The sequence below is a fragment of the Macrotis lagotis genome, chromosome 1, assembly GCF_037893015.1.
Source record: "Macrotis lagotis isolate mMagLag1 chromosome 1, bilby.v1.9.chrom.fasta, whole genome shotgun sequence".
NCBI lineage: Eukaryota > Metazoa > Chordata > Mammalia > Peramelemorphia > Peramelidae > Macrotis > Macrotis lagotis.
In genome coordinates this window covers 933171107-933193025 of record NC_133658.1, presented here as the reverse complement: position 1 = coordinate 933193025, position 21919 = coordinate 933171107, and the positions used below count along the sequence as shown (strand labels likewise).

The window sequence follows — 21919 nt, the reverse complement described above, 5'->3', positions numbered from 1 at the left end:
TCTATCCTCTACACACTCCCCTAATCATCTGAATTATGGTATCTTCTGACCATGCCACTGCTCATTTCTACCTCTGGAAATCAAGGGGAAAGGTTCCACAGTGAACAATCAGGAGAAGGGCATGAGATAAAGAAGGAAAGGGAAGAAGGAAGAAGTATGAAGCAATATGGGTAGTTTGAAGGAATGTCAGAGAAGGATTGGAGAAAAACAAATTTGGGACCAATTGAGACTTAATAGGAGATTATGAGTTGGTAGGTAGGGATTCAGGAGAAACAGAATAGCAGTCCTACCAGAGTTTGGAGGGTCATGAACTGGAGGAGGGTTTGGCCTCAGTGGAGAAAGCCAGAAGCAATGAGAGGAACTTACAGAGGGGTCAATTGAGGCACAATATGAAAAACTGCTTCTCAACAACCAGAGCTATCACAGTGAAGCAGACTTTTTAAATTAGTGATGAAGTCACCCTCCCTGGAGATCATCATGCAAAATCTAAGAGTTCATTGGTATGGATAGAACAGAGAATATTCTTTTTTTCTGAAAATTGTAGGTATTATTCTCATCTTTAACATGATGAATATTACTTTTTAAAATATCTCTAGGTTACATTAAAATGAAACAAGAAGGTAATTAGGCAGGATTATTAGATATTGTCTTCCAGAAAATTCTTAACCATAAACTACTCTCTTCCCCAATCCAATATTTTTTGGGGTGAAGCAATCAAAACTGTGTAACTTGCTCATGGTCACAAAGCTGCTATTTATCAAGTGAGGCTGTATCTGAACTCCCATTCTGCTCACACTGAGACTGGTCTTCTGTTCATGGTGCAAGATAAGTACTCCTCTCCAATCAAATATTCCAATATGTTATGTCTGCTGATGAGTACAGACCACTTCATTATTGTAACAAAGAAATGAAGACACAGATGCTGTAATAAGGCATAGTCCATTTTAACACAGCTAAGTAAGTATTAAGTGTCTGAGAGCAGATTTGAACTCAGGTCCTACTGAATCCAAGGTAGGTGTTCTATCCACTGTGCTACATAGCTGCCCCAGGAATTCTTTTTCTTAATATAGTATTGATCAGAACAGTCTGGATAATTTTCACGGCAACATGCTAATGGGACATTTGCAAGTATTTACAAGACCAAAATGATTCAAAATGGACATGCTTCAGGGGATGTCCTGTGCTCTACACATCTGGTGGGAAATCAAGCTATTAAAATGCATGGTAGGATAATCCTATCTCCTGAAATGGTCCTGCAATTTTCATTTTATGTTTTTCTTCTTTAACAAAAATTCATAAATCAAGGTAACTAAGATTGTAAGTGAGGCTATTTCAATAGGAATCCTCTAGGCTTACATGCACACTGCTTCAGGGTTATTTGTGAAATGCTGGGTTGTGGTCTTTCTTCAATTCAGTTTCTGGAACGTTTTTTCTCCTCATATTCCTCTTTCCCTTCCTCATCATCAGCCTGGACACCTATTATTCCTCTTCCTCATTTTTTTCTGTTAATTATGTTTTTCCTTTTGTTTTGCTTTTTTTCCTTCCTCACGGTTTTTTTCCCTTTGTTCTGATTATTCTTTCATACAGGACTAATATGGAAATATGTTTAACAGAGTTATACATGTATAACCCATCTCAGATTACTTGCTGTTAAGAGGAGGAGAGAAGCAAAGGGGGGGATGTGGAACTCAAAACCTTACCCAAAAATGAATGTTGAAAATTATTTTTGCAGGAAGTTGGAAAAATATAAATAAATTTATTTAAAATTTTTTAAATTAAAATGAGTATTTTTTTCAATTACATGTAAAGATAGCTTCAGTTAATATTTGTTTTTCAGATCTTGTGTGTTCCTGCTCAGTTGCTGTTGTCAGAACCCCTTGGGGATTCAGATTCCTTGACCTTTGACCATCTTATCCTAAAAGTACCCAGGTCTCTAAGTTATTTATTCACCCCACATTGACCTTTGTGTACTCAACAAGTTATTGAAGCTTGGGTAGAGCCAAGGAAGCAGGAGTAGGAATGAGAAGCATCCAGGAGAGAGTAGTTATGTAACCAGGAGAAATCTGCCTCCATGGAGAATCCTTCAAAATTTGTGTTTGTGAAAGGTATCCTTTTCATACCCAGCCTTCACAACATGGAAATTATTGAAAAAAAATGTTTGTGTTTGAGGACAAAGATGTCATTTTAGTGACTTATGCCAAGTCAGGTAAAGAGCAGAATGGGGAAACAGGGCTGGGGAGGGAGGCTTGAAGAGATGAGTTTTCTTCTATTCCTGAGAATTTCAGGGTTCAGTCCTCAGAGATGGAAGGGACTTCAGACTGCATTTAGTGCATGCTCCTAATTAGAGAACAGAGTTTACTAACCTTTGGTAGGGGAGGAGGGCAAGGGCACAGTACCTTTGACATACTTTGCTGTAGCTAGTAGATTCTTTCTCAAAATAAGAATTGTAAATAATTGAAAGATGTGTTAAAATTAAGTAAGAGGTTATTGAAAACAAAGATGACCTGCTCAAGTTCAAGAACCCTCTGAAATCTTCCCACATGTTCCCCTGGCCGTCCATGGACCTCAGGTTAAGAATTCCAAAGTATAAACAAAATACCTTGGGGCACCTTGCTGGTACAGTGGAGTCAGAAAAACTCGGGTTAGTGACTTCAAATCTGGCTTCAGACATTTACTAACTGTGTGATCCTGGGCAAGTCACTTACCCCTCTTTGCCACAGTTTCCTCATCTGTAAAATGAGCAGAAGAAAATAGCAAACCACTCCACTATCATTGCCAAGAAAACCCCAGAGGAAGGAGGCAGAAAATAAGGAAGCAGCAGCAATAAGGGCAGGGGTCCCTAAGTTAGTGAGTGTGTGAGGGGAGCCAGATCATCCAGCAGCAGCAGCAGCAGCTCCCCAAGGGCCAGTACAGCTCGCCCCACTCCCACCCCTTGGCGGACCCATAGTCTCTGGTACTGCAATTTTCCCCAGGGTCCGCAAGATCATGCAAGTGCCTCGGAAACCGTGAAAGACAAGGAGTTGGCCAGCCTGAGCCCGGAGCTGTCCAGCAGGGAGACAATCCAACTGAGATGTAGCCTGAAGTTAGGATATCTATGTTGCAGTCAGGTCTTTCTTCAGGGGCTTCTGTTCGCTTCAAGGGCCAAAATTTAAGAGGAAACGTCTCCAGAAGGTTCAAGTCCCATCCTCATCCACTTGTTTTCTTATGAACTAGAAAAACTTTAAAAGAGGAGGCACATTGAGCCCCATGGATCAATGATGGATGTTCTATTCACCTTGCCAGAAAAACTCAAAACAGACTTCAGGATCAGCCAGCTCAGCAAAATCCCCTGGAAGGATAATAACTCTCCCACATCAGCATCTCCCCTACTAACTTCATCTCAGTTTCTCCAAATCCTGTGGTACTGGGGATCTTTGCAGGTCTGAGAGGCTTGATCCTACCCTACTGAGAAATGATGATCCAGATTTTGGAGAATCCACTTGTTCACAACTTGTTTTCAAATCCCAACTCAATGAAACATATTTATATGTGTTTCATTGTAACACGGTTCCAGCATTCATAGATCAACTATAAATGAACATTTACTACTTGTGCTTTTGCCTAAGGCTTTTCAGTTTTTAGATTGTGATTTTACAAGCATTATGATTGTAAGTATACATGTTACTTTCACTAAAAATTGCATAATATTTCAATAACTTTTAACCACCATGAAAAAATAAAACTGTATAAAACCAGTTCCTTCTTTTAAGCACGGATAACAAATAAATATGAAGAGAAAAAGAAAAAAAGAATGTTCCAAAAGGGTTTAGGAAGAGTCAGATAAATTGGAAACTACTGAACAACAGTGTCTGACAAGGGAAGACATTGACCAGAAGTCTGGAGGCTTCCAAAAAAGGGACAGAGAAGATGTCTAATCCAGACCTTATATTCCTTACCTTATGACCCAGTTCATAGGCCACCCAAGCTGTGATTGGGTACAACATGAAGTCAGGGATCTGGTACGGACTTCTCCCAACTCTAACCAAGTACAGCTATGGAAGCCTCAGAATTTCAATGGTTGTGTCCCCTATTCCTGAAAGACTCTCCCTCCTCACCTCTTCACTTTTCCTTCCCAGACTTCCTGTGAGACTGAGCTGAAATCTTGCTTTCTACTGGAAGGCCTCCCTGCAAGACCCAACTGTCAGTGCCATCCTCTATATTGTTTTCTTTCTTCGATTCTGCATACTTTTTAAATAAATTGAGTCATTCACATTTCACTCTCATTGTAGATAATGAGCTACTGCTAGGAAGGGACTATATTTTTGCTTTCTTTTGAATTCCCAGCAATCAGCACAGGGCCTGGCACTCAGTAAGTGCCTAGGACATGCTCGGTGAAGGACTATTTGGGGTGGTCAAATTTGAGCTTCATGTTGGGAAAATCTTTTTGGCAAATATCCCTGTCCTGAGCAGAGAGAGTCTCTGACTGTGTGAAAGAAATGTTCAGAAGCCCCTCCCTCTTTTCATTCCATGCAGGAACCCACTGGAATAGATATTATCAGCCTGACCCCACTTGGGTCAAATCTGTTCCTTGCCAAAAATGTTTACCCTGGATAGAGATTAAAAAATGCTATTGAAGCCATTGAGAATATGTCAGTCCCACAGCTCCTCACTTCCCATCTTCCAATTCATCTCTTTCCTAAGTCCTATTTCACCAGCAAGGCCAAGGTAAGCACAAGAGGCCCCTGATCAAAGAAACAGGCATCTAGGAGTTGCAAAGTGTATGGGATGGAGAGAAGCCTTAACATAGGAAATCAGGGAACTGAGGAGGCAGGCAGAGGAATCTTCCTACTCTATCCTCCACACACTCTCCTAAGCATCTTGCTAATGGTGTCTTCTGACTATGTTACTGCTCGTTTCTATCTCTGGAAATCAAGGGAAAAGGTTCTATGGAGAACAATCAGGAGAAGGGCATGAGATACAGAAGGAAAAGAGAAGAAGACAGAAGGATGAAACTCTTTGGATAGTGTGCAGGAACTTCAGATTGGAGAAAACCAAATTTGGCATCAATTGAGGCTTAATTTGGGACCAATTGTGGTGGTAGTGTGGGATTCAGGAGAGGAAGATTAGCTCTTCTAGAACAATCTGAAGAGTCATGAAGTGGGTGAAGTTTTTAGGTGTGTTCTTTCTGACCTCAGAGGAGAAACAAGGGGTAAATTGAGGCACAATATCAGAAATTACTTCTTAACAACTGAATGGAGAAGACTTTCCTAGTTGGTAGTGAAGTTGCCCTCCCTGGAGGCCATGATGCAAAAGCTAAGAGACCATTTGTATGGATCTAACAGTGAGTATCCTTTTCTGGAAACCTTAATTTTTAATCCCACCCTTAACATGATGAATATTATTTTTTAAAATAACTCTAGGTCATATTAAAATGAAAGAAGCACGTGATTAGACAGGACTATTATTACTGTCTTCCAGAGAATTCTTAACTAGATACTGGCCTCTCCTTCAATCCAATATTATTTTTTTGGGGGGGTGTGAAGCAATCAGGGTTAAGTGACTTGCTCAGAGTGAGAAAGTTGCTGTGTATTAAGTACCTGAGACTGTATCTGAACATGATGATGAGGTAGCTATCTAGACAGGATGGAGGATAAAGTAATGACCTTGGAGTCAGGGGGATGGGAGTTTGAATCCAGCCTCAGACTCTTGACCCTTACTAGTTTTGTGAGTTTGAACAAGTCACTTCACTCTATTGTCTCACATCCAGGGCCATCTCCAGTCATCTTGATTCATATCTAGTCACTTGACCCAGCTCTGGATGAGAAAGTGAGGGTCTTTACTTAGCCCAGCACCCCTCACTCAAATCCGATCCACATGCTTGTCATGGCATCACCTCCCTGTTGTCTTGGTCCTCTTAAAAAATGAAGGACAAACGTTAATATCTGAACTTAGGTTGTCCTGACTCTAGGAGTGCTGTTCTATCCATAGTGCTCCCTAACTCCCTCTCCAAGCAAATATAAAAATGTCTGCTGGTTAGTACAAACCACTTTGTAACTGTAACAAAGGAATGAAGACACAGATGCTGAGGAAGACATAGCTCATTTCAACTCCTAGGCTAAAAGAATGCATTGATCAGTTCTTCAGAAGGAATTCTTTTCTCAGAATTGGGCAGAACAGTCTGGATAACTTTCAAGGTAACAGTCTAATGGTGACATGACCCAACAAGACCAAGATGATGTAAAAATATACATGATTCAGGGGATGGCCAGTACTATATACATCTGGTGGGAAATCTTAGTATTAAAATGTATGGTAGAATAAACCTATGTGTTGAATTGGTCTTGCAATTTTCATTTTTTTTTCTTTAACAAAAATTGCTTCCTTGATTCTACCAGGAATACCAAAATCTAAGTAACTAAGGTTTTTACTGAGGCTACTTCAATACACACATTCTCTAGGCTTACATCCAGACTGCTTCAGTGTTTCTTACTCATGGATGGATTTTAGTCCTTCATTTCATCTTCTGGATCATTTTTCTCATTAGATTCCTCTTTCCCTTTCTTATCATCAATCTGGTCACTTATTTTTCCTTGTCCTTTTTTCCTGTTATTAGCATTTTTTTCATTTCTTTCATCTTACCTCCCCCATGCCTTGTTTCCCTTTTGTTCTGATTCTTCTTTCATACATGACTAAAATGGAAACATGTTTCACAGAGTTATACATATATAACCCATCTCAGATTAGTTGCTTCAAGGGAAGGAGAGAAAGTAAGACCCCTATCCACAAATGGATGTTGGAAACTATTTTGGCAGGAAGTTAGGGAAACATATAAATTCATTGATTAAAAATATTTTAAATAAAATTAGTATATTCTCAATTACATATAAACATAGTTTTTTCTCCATTCATTTTTGCAACATTTTGAGTTCCAAATTTTTCTTTCTCCTTCCCTTCTCCCTTTCTCCCCCAAAAGAGCAAGTAACTGTATGGTGTAGCCTGCAGTCAGGCTCCATATTCTGAATAGCATTTTCAATCACAAGTCTTTTGGAATTAGATCACTATATTGCCGAGAAGAACTAAGTCTATTGTAGTTGATCATCACACAGTTGTACTCTGTACAATGTTGTCCTGGTTCTGCTCACATAAGTGAGCATCACTTCATTGAAGTATTTCCTCATTTTTCTGAAAATGCTCATCAATTCTTGAAAAAACAGTATTCCATTAAATTCATATACACTACAAGTTTTTCAGCCATTCCCTCAATTTTCAATTATGTGCCACCAAAAAGAGAGCTCCTATAAATATTACTATACATGTGGGTCCTTTCCCCTTTCTTAGGATCTCTTCCTATACAAAGCTAGTTGAGGTATTGCTGAATCAAATAGTATGCACAGAATTATAGCCCTTTCAGTATCATTCCAAATTGTTCTTCAGATTGTTTAGACCAGTTCAGAACATCAACAGTAAATCATCCCAGTTTACCAGTGTTTCCTCCTCCTCCTCCTTCTTCCTCTTCTTCTTCTTCCTCCTCCTCCTCTTCTTCTTCTTCTTCTTCCTTCCTCTTTCTTTCTTTGTTTCTTTGTTTCTTTGTTTCTTTGTTTCTTTGTTTCTTTGTTTCTTTGTTTCTTTCTTTCTTTCCTTCTTTCTTTCTTTCTTTCTTTCTCTTTCTTTTTTCTTTTGTTCTTCCTTCTTTCCTCTTCTTTCCTTTTTCTTCTTTCTTGTTAATTCTTCTGTTATTCCACTTCTTAATCTTCTTCATCATCATACTCGTCATCTTCCTCTATTCTAGGATAAAATAATGTTCCTGACACTTCACTTTTGTGGTTGGTCAGTTATGCAATGATCTTGGCTTCTTAAGAACCCCCTGGACCATAATATATACCAGATCCTTCTATCTTCCACTGTCTCTTGAAGTCTGTCCAAGTTAATGCTTATTGTTTCCATGATGGTATCGATCTATCTCAACTCCACTATCTCTTTTTCTTGATCTTCAGTCATTCTCAACATTGGATTCTTTTGAAGTAAGCCCCATCTTCTCATTACATGGTCAAAGTATTTAAGTTTTAGGTTAAGTATTTTACAGTCCAGTTAAGAGCCTGAGTTATTTTCTTTAAGTGTTGACTGATTTGAACTCCTTGCATGCTAAATAACCCTCAAAAGACTTCTTCAGCACTGCAGTTTAAAAGCTCCAATCCTATAGCACTCTGTTGGAAAACCTATAGTTGGAATATGCATGCCTTTGTTGTCATGTAGATGCCTCTCCATTTTCATAAGCTATTCAGATTTGCTCTAGCTTTTCTTCCAAGAACAAGTATCTTTTCCTTGCAAGTCTACAGTGATCTTTAACATCAAGAATATAAAATCTGACTCAGCTTCCCCTTCTCTCTCTAATTTCCAGAAAGTAATGGGACAAGATATTAATTTATTTTACATTAAACTTCAAGTCATATTTTATAATTCCCTTTTATTCCTATCAAGAAGCTTCTTAATTTCTCCTCTTTCTGCTTTCTGTTATCAGACACATATTATCTGCATATCTGAGACAGAATATCTTTCCCAGTCATCTCAATTTCAGGTTCTGATTCATGTAGTTTGGCATTCAGATGATGTGCTCTGGATATGAGTTAATGAACTAGGGTGCTATTATACAGGTTTGTTGCACCCCATTTCCAATTGTTAATCAGTTGCTCTGTGCTCACTTCTAACTGTTGCACCTCCTTGATACATACAGGTTCTTCAAGAGATAAGTACGATAATTTGATATTCTCATCTCTGAGAATTTGCCACATTTTGCTGTGATTCAGATAGATGTTTTAGTGTAGTCAATGAACTAGAAGTAGATGTTTTTCAGGAACTCCCTTGCTTTTTCCAAAATCCAATGAATGTTGGAAATTTGGCCTCTAATTTCTCTGCTTCTTTGAAAATCAGGCTGTATTTTGGTTAATTCTCAGCTCACATGTTGCTGATGCGTAACTTGTGGTATCTTAAGGATATATGAAATGAGTGCAATTGTTTGGTAATTAGACCTTCTTTAGAGTTGGGATATAAATTCATCTTTTCCAATCCAGAGGTTACTGTTGCTTTTCCCAAATTTGCTGGCATATTGAATGCGACATTTTAACAGCATCATCTTTGAGGATTTTAAATAACTCAGCCAAAATTCATCACTTCCATGAATCATATTTTTATGGAGGCTTCTTAAGAGCCATTTGACTTTATCTTCCAAATGACTATCTCTGGATCAGTAATCTTATATAACATCACGGTGATCAATGTTGTTAAGGTCTTTCTTTTCTAATTCCTTTGTGTATTTTGTCTCCTCTTTATTATCTCTTCTGCTTCTGCCAAATCCTTACCATTTTTCCCCTTTATCATGCCCATTTTTACATGAAACTTTCCTTGGATATTTTTAATTTTCTTAAAGAGATCTCTTTTCTTTCCCTCTTCAGTCTTTCCTTCTTTTTCTTTGCATTGCTGATTTATGAATTTCTTCTTATTACTCCTTGCTGTGAAAGAGAAATACAACAATTTCCACAAAAATAATAAGCAGAATCTAAGGAATGAACACAGCAGAGGGTCAGGTTCACCCAGACAAGAAAAGACAAGGGTAATATTAAAAAGATAATGTCTATATGTCTTCTATTGAGTTGATAAGATCTGATGAAGATTAGTTCTTAGGTTAAACATAGACTGAAACAGCTGCATAAGTAACCACACATGTTTAATAGGCGTATTGACATGCCCTGAGGATGGAAGATAGTTTATGTAAATGCACATGCAATATATAATTAAAAAGAGGAAACATGTAAGAAGCATGTAGAGAAGTTCTGCCTTTCTTCAGACTCATTCAATAAGGAAGAGAGGGGACACTGTGCTCTGGGCTAGGGATAAAATGTTCGTTACTCAATGCTATAAGTGTGCCTAGCTTTGGACACCCATTCCTTCAGGATCATAAACAAAAACTTCTCCTGGCTAAACAGTGGTCTGAGTCTGTGGGGTTTTTGGTGAGACAATTGCTTGTTAACAATTTTGTTTCCTACATTGCTATTCTCTGGAATATTTTATTCACTTTAGTCTATCTTTCCCTTTTTCTTTTACCTACTACTTTCCTTCTTTCCTCAGTTACTTGTAAAGTATCATCTTTTTCTTTGGAATTTTTTTGTTGCTACCTCCTATACAATAGTGCAAACTTTTGTCCATAGATCTTCAGGCACTCTAATCCATAAAATCTATTCATTATCTCTACTTCATATTTATAAAAGATTATATTTAGGTCATTTTCATGGGGTGGATGACTTCTCCCACTTTCTTCAGATTAAGTCTGAAATTTGCTACAAGAATCTTATGAATTGAACCACAATCAACTTCTGTTAATTTATATTATATTATATTATATGTTATGTTAAATTAATTAATTAATTAATTATAATATAATATAATATTATATCATATCATATATCATATCATATCATATCATATCATATTATATTATATTATATTATATTATATTATATTATATTATATTATATTATATTATATTATATTATATTAATTATATATGTTGAAAGCAGAATATCTAATCAATCTGATTTCTATATTGACTGCCTGGTGATGTCCATGTGTAAAATTCCCTTTCAGGCTGTTGAAAAAGAGAGCTTGTATTACTACTAAGTTCTCTTAACAAAACTCTCCCAGTTCATTTTGATTCCCAAGACTAATCTTGTCTATTATTCCAAAGATCTTTGGATTTCCTACTTTAGCATTCAAATTCCTTTGGGGAATGTGACATGTTTTCTTTGGTATTATTTCTAGAAGATGTTGATTTTCCTAGAAATCATTCACTTTGGAATCTTTAGCATCAATTGTTAGAGAATAGACTTTGATTACTATGGTGACTAGTTTAAACTCCATTTGAACAGATGTCATTTGATCATTTTTGAGATTATGACCTAGTACTACTTTTCTCATCCTTTTATTGACTATGAGAAGGACTCCATTTTTCTAAGGGGTTCTTATCCACATTAGTATATGCAGGGATTGTGTGAATAAATTCAACCATGCCCTTCCATTTAAGGTCATTTAAAAGACTCAAGGTGCTCATGTTTGATCTTTCCACTTCCTGTTTGACCATAGGTCATACATTCTAGGTTCCTGTGCACTATTCATCAAAAGCAACAGTCTTTCCTTTTAGCATCAAATGCATCTGCAGTTGAGCTGAGCTTCAGGTTTATCCCAGTAACTCCATTAGTACTGGAGCTACTTGTAATTGGCCTCTGTTCTTTCCCAGTAGTATATTGGACACCTTCAAACCTGAATTATTTTTATTTTATTTTAACATTTATTTCTTAAATTTTCAACTCAAAACTTTTCCCCTCACCTATTGAGATGATAAACAATATGATTCCTCTTATACATTGGAATTCATAAAAAACCTATTTTCCTATTAACCATAATGGGTGGGGGGGTAAGAAAAAGCTGCACTCAGAGTTACTTGGTTCTCTCACTAGACATGAATAGTATTCTTCATCATGAGTCCTTTGGATGTATCTTGGATATTTGTATTGGTAGATGAGTCTATCAAACTTGATTATCATGACAATCTTTGCATTGTTGCTCAGCCATTTCAATTGTGTTCAACTCTCGTGACTCCATTTTATGTTTTCTACTGAACTGCTTTACCATTTCCTCCTCCAGTTGTTTTACAAAAGAATAAACTGAGGGAACAGGGGGTAAGGGACTTGTTAGTAAGTATCCAAGATCAGCTTTGAACTCAAGAATATGAATCAACCTTAGTCTTAGCACAGCATTCTATTCACTGTACCTCCTAGCTGTTCATCTTGATGTTACCATATACAATATTCTCTTGGTTTAACTCATTCCACTTCATATGTGTTTTCCTAGGTTTTTCCTGAAAGCCCCTCTATCATTTCTTATAGCTCAGTAGTACTCCATCACAATCAAATACTAAAACTTGTTCTTTCATTTCCCAGCTGATGGACATTCCCATAATTTTCAGTAGAATGGATTAGATATGCAAAATACATCGAGTTAAATTATCATAGTAAACTGGTCCTTGGTAAATGCAAAGAACCCAACTATTAGGAAAGAGCTGCTAGAAATATTTTGGATATAAGGGTTCATTTTTCTTTGATCTCTTTGAAATACAGGCATAGAAGTGGTATTGCTGAGTCAAATGGTATGCACAATTTGATAGTTCTTTGCGTATAATTCCACATTATTCTCCAGAATAGTTGAACCAGTTCACAACTTCACCAAAAGTGTATTACTATCCCCATTTTCCCACATTTCCTTCAACTTTTTTCATTCTTTTCTTCTCTGTCATTTTAGCTAATCTGATAGGTTAGTTGATAGAGGCATCTCCATGTTGATTTAACTTACATTTCTCTCAATAACGATATATAGCATTTTTATGTGACAATTTATAGCTTTGATTTCTTTTTCTGAAAACTCTCACTCAATGGGGAATAGTCTATCTTTTTACAAATTTAGCTCAGTTCCTTCTCATTTTTTGATAAATGAGACCTTTTTGAGAGAAAGCTGATTTTTTTTAGCTTTTTTTTTTGCAAGGCAATGGGGTTAAGCGGCTTGCCCAAGGTCATACAGTTCAGTAATTATTAAATGTCTGAGTTTGGATTTGGTACTCCTGATTCCAGAGCCAGTGCTCTATCCACTGTGCCACCTAGCCACCCCTTAAATCTGATTTTTTTACACAGTATTCTCAGTTTCCTGTTTTCCTTCTAACTTTGACTTCTTTGGCTTCTTTGGTGCAAAAACTTTAATTTTGTGTAATCAAAATTGGTCTGCTTACTTTTTTATTGTTCTCTCTATCTCTGATTTGGTCATAAATTTGCCTTTAGCCATGGCTCTGTCAGTGGCATTTTTCTATTCTCCATTCATTTACATATGAGTTCCTTTTTGTCTGAATCATGTACCCATTTTGACCTTATCTTAGTATTTGTTGTGAATGTCAGTCTATGCCTAGTTTTTGCCAGATTACTGTCTAATTTTCCAGAAATTTTTGTTGAATAGTGAGTTTTGTCCTAAAACTTGGGATCTTTACATTTGCCAAGGGCCAGCTTACTATGACAATTTAATTCCATGTATTTTGCATATTTAATCCATTCTAATGATCCCACCTCTTTATTTCTCAGTTGGAACCACATTGTCTGAATGATTCCTGATTTGTAATGTAGTTTGCGATCTGGTAAGCTATCTTTTTTCTTTATTTTTTTTTTCATTGATTTTCTTGATCTTATATTATTCCAGATAAATTTTCTTATTATTTTTAGGTTCTATAAAATAATTCTTTGGAAATATCTTTGTATACCACTAAATAAATACACTAATTTAGGTAGAATTGTCATTTTTATTATTTTCACTCAGCCTTTCCAAAAGCAATTAAGATGATTCTAGAGGTTTAGAGCTGTCTTTGTGTGAACATGGTTAATGCTTTTATTTGCGGGGGGAGAATGATGTTGATCTCTGTTCCTATGGTAAAGGGTATATAGTTACAAGCTTTTATCTTTTTTGTGCCATGGGCCATGGTTCTGGTCCCTGGTTTTCCACTCTGGCATATCTGGTGATCCCAGTTTCCTTCTTGTACTAGGGTAGCCTAATACAGAACCAACTTCCCAGGCTTTGAACCTTATTTCCTGAGCAGTGGTTGGGACTCTCATTGCTGGCAGAGCTGCAACAGGATATTAACTTTGTTGGGACCTCTCTGACCTCCCTGCTCCCTGTCTTACAGTGGGCTGTGTTCCTATTTTAACCATGGGACAGACCTTTTCCCATCTCACTGAAAAATTGTTTCACTGGGATTTTTGGTGAATTTTGCCATTTTAGCACCTCTTTAAAGGTTTCATTCAAAGTTATTTTGGGAAAACTTCTGGGAGGTTCCGAGCTTCTCACCACTGTCTTGGCTCCACCCTGAGGTTGTAACTTTCTCTCTATTCCCATTCAATTTTCTGTAGAAGGATATCATATCTAATTTTTCTAACATTCTATTCATCTCCTTGCAGGCAGAAGGTGGTGAAGTAGATTGAGTGCTGGGTCTGGAGTGAGGATGACTCACTTTTTGAGTTCAAATGGGGCCTCAGACATTTACTAGATGTGTGACCTCAGCAAATCGAATAATGTGGCTTACCTCAGTTCTTTATTTGAAAATGAGTTGGAGAAGAAATGACAAATAATTCCAGTATCTTTGCCAAGATAATCTCAAATAGAGTCACAAAAAGTCAGATATCACTGAAAAACAACTGAACAGTCACACTCAGATTCTTTCTTATTTATTTTAGACTCAGATTGTTCTAGCTCAGAAGGGGGAAGTAATCTTATCTTGACCATTATATTGACCATTGGGATGATTTCTCTTTTGTCCTCGGAATTACATGTCTGAGAACTTCCTATCTAATTGAGACCACTTATAGGCAAACTGACCTAGTCCTGGTTCTCAGAGGAGAGAAGTGAATCTTATAGCCACTGGAGGGTTCCCAGAGAACAAAAGTATTTTCAGCACAGTATGTAGGGTGGGGTGGGGGGAGGACCCACAGCTGTGACTCAGAAAGTGATGTAATTGTTTCCTGAGAAAATAAACTTGGAATATTGAAGTGAATGCTGTTAAATTAGGAACTGAGTTGTCAGAGAATGTCATCATAATATTTAAAAACTGTTAAGTATTTAATTGGTCATATTTTGCTTTAAAATGAATAATAATAACTTACTCATTGGGAAGGAAGTACAAAAAGTTTGGTAAATTCTACTCTATTTGTGGAGTTCTTTAGGAATTTCTTTTGAGAACTGTTAGAAATGAATGAAAAGAAAAACCTGCTAGAGTGAGAGAAAATTGTACATTTTATTCAGGAACCTTGCAAGAAACACCTTACAAGGTATGGGTAGTTCACCCAGGTGTGAAACACGAATTAGTCTTCAAAGTCAGGTAATTTATGGTCTTCAGAAATTCTTTCCCCTCCCTCTTGGATGTTCATAGGCTCTCAGAGTTTGAGTTACAATCTAAGAGGTCTACCTATTCCATGACATGCCCCTAATATGATCCCCCCCCCACATCATAAGAAGCATGATATGCTGATGAACCCCAATCGTAACAGGGGGTGTGTGGGTTAATATTCAGTTATCTAATTGAGCAAACTCAGTAGCATTTGCTCAAGATCTCTAGGTCACTCTAGACCAGTTGAGAGCAGGTTTGGGGTTTGGTATCTCTGGAAAGGGATTAGGAAAACTCTTCCAGACTTGTGATTGGCTGGGCCATTTCCCCCTTTGTAATGGATTCCCTAAGGGCTCCCCTCCACACCCTGTGAAGACCAACACCCTACATTCCTCACAACAACTTTAGGTAAGGTCATGAAACCTTGGAGAAAGAATGGAAGTATCTTTGCTAGGAAAGCCCCAAATGGAGTTATGCATAGTGGGACATAATTGAAAAGACAATAACACATAAAATCTGATTGGTTCTGGAAAAGAATGTGGTGAATTTCTAAGGGTGGTTTAATGAAAAACCATTCACAATGAAGAGAAGGAAGAAGTGCTAACAAGTTCAGTTTATAGAAATGATTTTTATCTGATGGATGATTTGACCTCACCAAACACCCTAAAGAAAAATCTCAATCTCCATGATTCCCATGACAGGCTTCCTCTCCCCTCTCCCCTCTCCCTTTTCCCCCTATAACTTTATTGGGGGGAATTTGGTGATCTCACATGAATAATAATGATAACAGGCTTCTCTACCAACATTCTGTAAGTTGCAGAGCACTTTACATATGCGATCTCATTTTCTTCTCAAAACCTTGTGAATTTCTCAGTAAAAAAAAAAACAAATGTTAAATTACTTGCTTAGGGTGACTCATCTAGAATCCAAGGCAAGAATTGAACTCAGGTCTCCATAGACTAGCATTGTGTGTGACTCTTCATAGGCAATTGCTAAATCTTTATTGATTGATTGATTGATTGACTGTCTGGTCACACTATCCATTATGACACCTAGCTGCCTGTTCTAGCCACAGGTGAGATCAATGATAATTTAGCCAAATAAAATCTTGGAGTGAATCCCTCTGCAGCTGTATTGGGTGACCCTGATTATGTGAGAATGATAAAATAAAGTCAGCCACACAAGGATGCATTCATATACCATCTTTATTGGTGACCAAAGAACAAATGGGAAATAATGGAACCAGAAGATAACAGAACAAGAGAAGGTGCTCAAGAGGGGGATGGGGGCAGGGTGATGACCTACAGCTCAAACAAGGAGGAAATGGGAATGTTGACTGACAAGATCCCAGAGGCAACTATGAAGCTGTGGTCTCTCCTCTTCTAGATTTCTCCAGCAAAAGCCATCCAGTTCTGGCAAAGTAAGGAGAACTGTGAGAAGTGGTATCCCCCTGCTTCTGCCTTCTCCCTTTGACTCTTCCTCTCCTCCTTGGTCTTAGCTGAGCCAGGCTGGGTAAAGAGAAAAGTAAAGGATGAAAAGACCATTCTCAGGACTGTTCCCCCAATTTTCCCTTCCCAACAGCCATACCCACTTACCCCTTCTCTCTGGCTGGGGCAAGACCTTTCCTACACTCTTCCTGGGGATTTCCTCATGGGGCTGGGACAGGAGCAGCCCATCTAATAAAAAGTAGGTCACATGAAACCCAGTTTCATACAGTTTGTGATATTGCAATGCCATCTCTATACCTTCCCCATCTCCAGCATTTGTCAACTTCCTTTCCAGTTTCTGAAGCAACCCTTCTAACCTGTTACAGGTGCTTCAGGACCCATGTGGTCTAAAGTTAATTATCATCTGCTGATATCACTTTTGTGCACCTTAAAGCACTTGACATCTACAAAACCTAATTACTCTCTATCCAGGGCTCTCTTCTTTAGGCTACTGTCACTCTATGTCCCATTGACATTTAAAATACTTTACATTGGCAAAGTCACATAGAAATAACCTAATTGAACATTTACATGACCCAGTAGAGGTCAAAGATATCAGTGACCATAGATGAACCACTGAGGATTTCTCCATCCCTCACAATTATCCTTTCTCCCATTTAACATAAAGATCTAGATTAGGAAACACCATGGACTCCCAAAAGCAGTCAATGACTGCTTATAACCTGTACAGAGTTTTCCCTTTCAATGCTCTTCTCCCTATCACTGAGTCAGGAGAGAATTTAGTATCTGGGCCCAGAGGAGAGAAATAACTTGCCCCAGGACTCATGAAAAGTTGGGTTCTGGATGGTGGATAAAACACAGATCTCTTGACTTGACCCTGACCTGACTTTGCCCTCAAAACCAACCTGAGTATTAAGTGGATGAGTGGCACAACTGGGAAATAAAAGGGACTAGGAGTCAGGTGAGAACATCCAGGCAGATGGAGAGTCTCAGAACCTCAGGACCACAAGCAGGCTCTGAGACCTTTTGATCCAAGCCATGCCAGAAGAATGATCCCTGATAGGCCATACCTGAGAAGTAACCAGGTACCCTTTTTCTCAAGCCCTCCAGGGAGGAGGAGCTTCCTATCCCACCCCACCTACCCAGGGAGTCTCTCCCTGAAATCCTTACCTTATCTCTAAGAAGTTTCCTGTCCATATATAGTCCACTGAGGCAGTTACAGACCAAGTACCTGGGGCCTTCTCACTTACTCTTGACTTCCTATGAGGCTGTGAGTTCATCCTCCAGGGCTTCCCTTCAAGGAGTCCAGTGGCTTCCCCAGGAGTATGGGGGGAGGTGAATGACTGGAAGACAGGAGAGGATAGTGTTAGTTAGTTCTCCAGACCTGTAGCCTGGGACATTGGGATATGCAGATTCAAGGCCAGGGGATCTTCTGTCAGAGTTTCCCTACAGAAACCTGCTGATTGGAACTCAGGGGAAAATAAGATAGAAAAGATCCATAAAAAATGCAAAAGAAAATCATTACAGATAACATAAGGTTTTGAGTGAGGTCTTTTACTTGTGATACATGAAAATGTCACATTAGTCAGTTTGTCCTTAAAACTGTTCCATTACTAAGAATGTTTAAAAGAAAGGTTGGGGCAGAGCAGTGTATGATGGGGTGATTATAAAAAAAATCAGATGGAAAAAGGAGAGGAAGGAGAAATTGCCTCATAAAAACAGGGCAAGAAAATGAGAACTAAGACAGAGGAAGCAGGTAGTGGTGGAAAGCTGGTAATATTGGAAGCTTATCGTCATCTGGCTTGAAGAGGACACAAGATGTCCATGTCTAGAAGTTTACATCTTCTGAACTTCTAGAGAGTTGAGAAAACAGGGGATAGCATGGGGGAGGGACTTTTAGAAGGAGATACAGATTAGGTTTAGGAAGGTAACCTGAATAAATAAGAGAGGGACTTTTAGAGGATGAGTAAAATACAGGGTAAGGGGAGAAGATAAGGCAACAGGGAAAGGACAAAAGGACTTTGAGGAGGAAAATAGTAAAACTATAGTAATTATAACTTTAGCCATTATTGTTTATTTTCATTTTATTTTTGCAAGGCAGTGGGATTAAGTAACTTGCCCACGGCTACACAGCTAGGTAATTATTAAGTGTCTGAAGCCAGATTTGAACTCAGGTCCTCCTGACTCCAGGGCCAGTGTTCTAACCACTGCACCACCTAGCTGCCCCTAATTATAACTTTAAATGTAAATGAGAAATGAATTGATGAATGACTGCAAAAGTTGAGGCATATGATTGTGATGGACTACTACTGTGCTCTAAGAAATGACAAGCTCAAAGATTTTAGGAAAAATATAAAAACCTTCATGAAATGATGAGGAGCAAAAAGAGCAGAACCAAGAGAAGACCATACAGTAACAACAATATTAAGAATAACTGAGCAAATTTGTTATTTTGCCAATTATCCATACTCAAATTAAATTCTGAGTGTCTGTCACTTCGAGTTCAGTATATTCTATCTACTAGAGTTAAAATTCTTGAGAGTTATTAGAGTCTTTCTCCCAAGTGGGGTTAAAGCCAGTTACATTCCATTAGATAGCAGTCTCATGGATAGGTAATGAATGTCCATCATTTCTGGCTAAGTATATTCTCTCTGTTAGAGTTACAATTCTCAAGATTTATGAGAATCTTTTTTCCCCATGCTGGGATATAGCCAGTTTCAACTTACAGGATAGCACTTTTTCCCTTGAACCGCCCCCCCCCTCCTTTTTGAACATTTTCATGTGTCTCTTGAACCTCCTGTTTGATGTCCAAATTTTCTATTTAGCTCTGGTCTTTTCATCAGGAATTTTTGGAATTCTTCCATTTCGTTAAATGTCCATCTTTTTCCCTAGAAGAGAATGCTCAGCTTTTCGGGAAAGTAGATTCTTGGCTGCATTCCAAGCTCCCTTGCTCTTTGAAATATCTCATACCAGGCCCTTCGATCCCTTAATGTTGATGCAGCCAGGTCCCTCGTGATCCTTACTGTGGCTCCTTGATATTTAAATTGTTTCTTTCTGGCTGCAGGATTTTCTCTTTTATCTGATAGTTCGGGAATTTGGCCACAATATTCCTTGTTATTTTCATTTTAGGATCATTTTCTGGAGGAGATCGATGTACTCTTTCAATAACTACTTTGCCCTCCAATTCCATGATATCAGGGTAGTTTTCCATCACTAGGTCCTGTAACATTAAGTCCAGGCTTTTTTTCTGTTCAGTGTTTTCAGGAAGTCCCATAATTTTCAGTTTGCCCCTCCTCGATCTATTCTCGAGGTCAGTGGTCTTGTTGATGAGGTATTTTACATTTTCTTCTATTTTTTCTATTTTTTTTATTTTGTTTGACTGACTCTTGCTGTCTCATAGAGTCATTAGTTTCTGCAGACTCCATTCTTTTTTTGAGGGAAGAGTTTTCTTCATTAACTTTTTGCAACTCCTTTTCCAATTGGTCAATTCTACTTTTGAAAGAGCTTTCCATTTGACCAACTGAGGTTTTGAGAGAATTATTTTCTTTTTTGCATTTTCCCAATTGAGGATCTGAGAGAATTATTCTCATTTTGTGTTTGTCTAATTGTTGATGTGACAGATTTTTTCTCATTTTGTTTTTGTCAAATTGCACTTTCTAAGGATTTGTTTTCTTGTTGCAAGGCATTAATTGTCCCAAATTTTCCACTTGATTTTTAAGCTCTTTCCTTATTTCTTCAAGGAGGTCTTTCTGTGCTGAAGACCAGATTGTATTCTTCTCAGAGGTTCCAGGTCTCTCTGAGTTAGGGTCTTTCCCTTCCAAGAATTTTTCTATGGATCCACCTTTCCACTGACCCTTCTTTATTTTGCTAAGACCTTGAGTTGGGGAGGATCTAGTTCACAGGGCCTTGAGATCATTAGAGGGTTTACTCATTGAGTGCAATTTCTCAGGCTGGCCAGTAGGAGGTGGTGGTTTCTTTCTCTGGAGTGTCTGTGACCTTGATTGAGGCCTTCTACCTTTGCTTGAAGGGAGGAGTTGGAGCTATTGAATTCTTTTGCCTTCAATCAGTGGTGCTCTTTACCCTGGCCTGAGGTCATTCATCAGCTGGGCTGGTGGTTCTTCTCACACACCTGGGCCTGAGGCAGAATTAGTCTGCAAATGTTTGTTCTGAGAGGAGGCCTCAGCAGCAATGGAGGAGTGGACTCTGAGTTCCTCAGACTAGAGGAGCCCAGGGATGGTGTGTCCCCAGGTCTCCTGCACCAGAACTCTCCCCCTAGCCCTTTCCACAAGCTCCTGAGGGACAGCACCAACACCAGTGTCTCTGCTCCGTAGTTGACTCAAGCCCCTGCTGTCTAGCCCCACTGCTGATCCAGCAGGTCCAGCTCTTGGGCCCTCAGACTCCTGGCTCCAATTCAGCTGCTAATCTGGTTGATCTGGGGCTGATCCTCCCTCTGAGCCCAGACTCACCCACCCAAATTCATCAGGTGCTGCTGGGGGAGACAAATCCTAAGGTAGATGTTCTTTCTCCTGGCTTTTCTTTCTGGGTTTTGTGGGTCAGATTTCTTTTAAGAGGTTTGTTTCATGTGATAGATGTGGAATGCTCAGGAGACTTTAGAACTGTGCCTGTCTTCTCTCTGCCATCTTGGTCAGAAGTCTGTTCAAATCACTCTTAACCCCATTGCCTTAATCATCAAACAAACAAATGAACGAACAAATAAATACATGAAAGATACTTTGATGATTCCAGGTTGGTTCACTGGAACCCAGGCTTCAGGTTTTCCCCTTTGGCTCTAGGGGCTGATATTAAGCACCTCTCCTGCTTAACTATAATCTATGCTCTTCTGGCTTCTGAGTGAACTATCTTGTTTCATTTTCTTGACATGAAATCTCCAGAATGTGACTATTTCCTTCATGCCTGGTGATGGATTTTCACAAAAGAACGTGTTAAAGCAAAAAAAGTGACATGGAACATTTTGTTTATAATAGCTCTTGATTGTGAACTTACTGCTTTTGCTGTTAAAATGAAAAAGTATTTGTAATCATCAAAACAAATTATTTTTTGGCACTTCTATTTTCATTTAATATTTCCCTATCAATTTAACCTTTTTTTTCAAGTTTTGAGTTCTAAGTTCTTTCCCTCTTTGCTCCCCACTCCCTTTCAATGAGACAGCTAGCAGTGTCATACAGCTTATGCATGTGTCGTCATACAAAACACAATTCCGTGTTAATAAAGCTATAAAAGAAAATTAAGGAAAGGAAAGGTATTTTTAATATGCTTTCAGACTCTACCAGTTTTTTTCCTGGTGATAGATTGCATCTTTCTCTATAAATCCTTCAGAATGGTCTTGCATCATTGTATTGCTGAGAATGGATAAATCATTCCCAGGTGATCATCATTACTGTTGCTATCACTTGTTGACAATTTCCCTTGGGTTCTGCTCATTTCACTAGACATTATTTTGTAGAGATCCACACATGTGCTTTCTAAAGTCACTGAGCTCATCATTTCTTATAGCACAGCAGTGTTCTTT

General features: G+C 38.4%; 1 protein-coding gene across 2 annotated transcripts in view; it reads left to right on the top strand.

Moving 5' to 3' along the window:
• Positions 1-4640: 4640 nt before the first annotated feature.
• Positions 4641-21919, top strand: part of LOC141510144 (sulfotransferase 2A1-like) — a 150634-nt gene continuing 133355 nt past the window's right edge. Inside the window, exon 1 of one of the 2 annotated variants that reach the window (XR_012474779.1) lies at positions 4641-4704. The gene's annotated coding sequence lies outside the window, so the exon portion shown is untranslated. The remainder of the gene's footprint in view (positions 4705-21919) is intronic. The other variant, XR_012474782.1, reaches the window with a different exon arrangement.